Here is a 3,015-nt window from a genome sequence, read left to right on the forward strand (position 1 = left end):
CCCAGCTAATCTGTCCCATGCTCAAGGGAAAAGATTATCTCACGGCTGTTTGTGCCAGAAGTGCAGTTTCATTCACAAAGAAAACACATATTGATGAAATCAGTAAACATAGTTGTTGGTCGGCGATAACGTCACTGTTCGAAGGTATGTATTCACTCTTACGATAAGGTGTTGCTTGCTCACGGACCAGATAGGTTGGAATCAATCTCAGTGCAAACACACATACAGTGATCCTCGTAAACCCCTTCACAGTTGTTTGTGTTCCAACGGTCAGCTGTACGTGTGTGTATTGTGGAAACATCATCAATAGATGTCTGTGTTAGTGATAGACGCTCCAAAACAGTCCTTGGTTCAGACTGCGTGCTCATTCCCTGTGTGTTTTCAAATACACCGTATGATCAACAGGTGGACTAATGTTTGTTGAGAGGTGAGTTTCTACGCCTGTACGACTTCATTCTCCCAACCACTTTCCTTTGCCTCAGTTACCTCTATAGGAGTGTCCCAATGTTTGTCTTTGCCGGCATAAAGACCAAGAACATGCAGGGACTGTCTGTTCTCAGCCCAGTTTCTAATGTTCTTAATAAACACGCACGTCTGGCCAGTGGACCCATGGAGGTATACAGCAAGCCCAGACTCAGGTGTTGACAGTAGGCCGGTAACAGAAAGGTTGCTGGATCGAATCCCTGAGCTGACAAGGTAAATATCTGTCGTTCTGCCCCCGAGCAAGGCAGTTAAGCCGCTGTTTCCCGGGATTTTCTGCTCTTCTTTCCGCCGCTTCTGTCCATCTCCCTTTCTGCTCCCACTATTTGTCTCCCCCCTCCCTCTTTCTTTTACTGACTTCATTTACTTTGCTTACTTTTGCTTCTTTGCGTGTCCTTATTCTCTCACTCCCTTTCTCTTCCTTTTTACCCTCCTTCTCTCCCGCTCACTCTCTCTGCATCTCTCTTTCTGTCTCTCGCTCGCTCGCTCTCTGGTTTGACCTTTATCCCACTCCTGAATATGTGTCCTGTTTCTCAATTGAAACAGAGAAACCAGGAGTTATTTCTTTCAGTGTTTGCAGACCAGTGACCTCCAAAACCAAACCATGCCTACCCCTCTCACTCGCTTTCTCTCTGCCTTCTCTTTCTCTATTTAATTTTGTTCATCCTCCGTTCACCCCCCCACCTCAGATTGATCTGTTCCTTAAAGTATTTTACCAGTCTTCCAACAATAACAATTCTCCTTCTCTCCCAAACAATGCCCCTCCACCTCTCTCTCTAAGCGAACAGTGTCATTACTCTTTAGCCCCCTTTGAAACACTTCCCATACGTAGTAGAGTCCTTTCTCCCTGGTCAGTGGGCTCACACAGTGACTTTGTTTATATACTGGGGTCAATAGGAGAGGTTCCCTGGTCCTGAGTGATTGATTTCTGGGTGACCAACTTCAATCACAGTTAAGCCCCGCTGCACGCACTGCATGCTGGGTAACGAGCTCTCGGGGACAGACGAGGTGATTGGGTCCATGCGGCAGTCGTCAAGGCACTCGTTGCCTCTTTAAGCGGACGAGCTAATCGCTTCCACTTTTAGTGTTTCATTGCGGAAGCCATTAGTGTGTCCGCTGCCTTGCCTCGCTCCACAAAGACACAGCAGCCTTAACTAGAGCTGACCCCCCCCCCCCCCCCAAACACACACACCCCAATATGAACCCCCCTCTTCTCACCTCTGACCCCCACGGCCCCCAGCCAGCTTTGAAACCTGAGAGAGTAGCCCTGACCCCTGACCTGACCCCTCCCTCCTCCCGGGGTTGGGGATGCTCCCCGTGGTCCCCCCTCGGACAGGATGTGCCCTCTCTGGAGGCTCTGTTGGAGGGCCTTGACCCCAGACACTGACCAGGCCTGCCGTCTGTACCTGGACAACATGACAAGTCAGAGATGGAGGGTTCGGTCTCAGGCTGTTTTCAGAGAATTGTTTATGTTTTCAGAAAGGCAGTTGGTGAACTCTACCATGAGAACGTTGCAGACTCTCAATCCTGTAAGGTGATGAGGTGCTCATAACTTTAGTTTCAGGGAACTACCGGCCCCATGAGCCCTGTGTATCTAAATAGCCCCTGAGATGAATACAATCGTATTGACCTGAACTATTATTTGTACTAAGAACCATATTTAATCTAAACCGATCTGAAAGCTCCCTGTGTGTCCTTTTTAGAGCTGCACCGTGTCCCCGCAGTCTGCTAATAATCTACTTGTTGCATTCTCTTGGTGAGAATCGATGGGGGTTGTAGGCTATTGTCAAAATGACAGTACAGAACAGCCGATGCTGAACAGCCTCTTGCAAGGGTGGGTTGGTCTTCCTTTGAGGAACAGACAACGAGATTTTACAACTCTGTGTTGCTGTCATCAACTCCACAGGTTTCCAAGAAAATGGCCCCCTTAAATACATTTTAGACAGAGGTTAAATCTTAAAGTAGTTTAGACACTGACATTTGTCGTGTCCCTTTTCACTCCCTGTCGTTCCTTTTCCATTTCTCCTCTTCATCGTTCCCCCCCAGCTTTTCTTTGTGAATGCGTCATTGCCAGCAATGTATAGAAGAACAAACTCCCTCTGTTAAGCCACTGGTCAATGCAAATCCATATCATCCATTTGCTTTCAATGGCCCATTGAAAAGCAGGTTCTCTCTCTCTCTCTTAACAGCAGAAAAAAGGTTTTGATGCCTTTGACTTCATTTGCTCCCATTGTGTGACTGATAAAGCATCAGGGCCTGTGAAGTTGTTGTTAGTAAGGTTTGAGGTCAGGATTATGTGTGTCAGCAAAGTTCATTTTTTTGACCCCAAGTCACACGAAGCAGTAGAGCAAGCAGGTCCACATTTTCACCCAGTCTAAATCAGTAAGTAACCCTGACGCGTTTTAGTGTGTTACAACGGTATTTTCTCCACTTCGGGTTTGCATTGGGCCTCTCTTGGTGAGCAATTGTTGAATGTTGATCCCTTAAGAGGATTACCATGGGGATGTTTTTTTCTTTCTTTCCATAAACCAGTAA

Source organism: Oncorhynchus gorbuscha, linkage group LG19 (genome assembly GCF_021184085.1).
Source record: "Oncorhynchus gorbuscha isolate QuinsamMale2020 ecotype Even-year linkage group LG19, OgorEven_v1.0, whole genome shotgun sequence".
Classification (NCBI taxonomy): domain Eukaryota; kingdom Metazoa; phylum Chordata; class Actinopteri; order Salmoniformes; family Salmonidae; genus Oncorhynchus; species Oncorhynchus gorbuscha.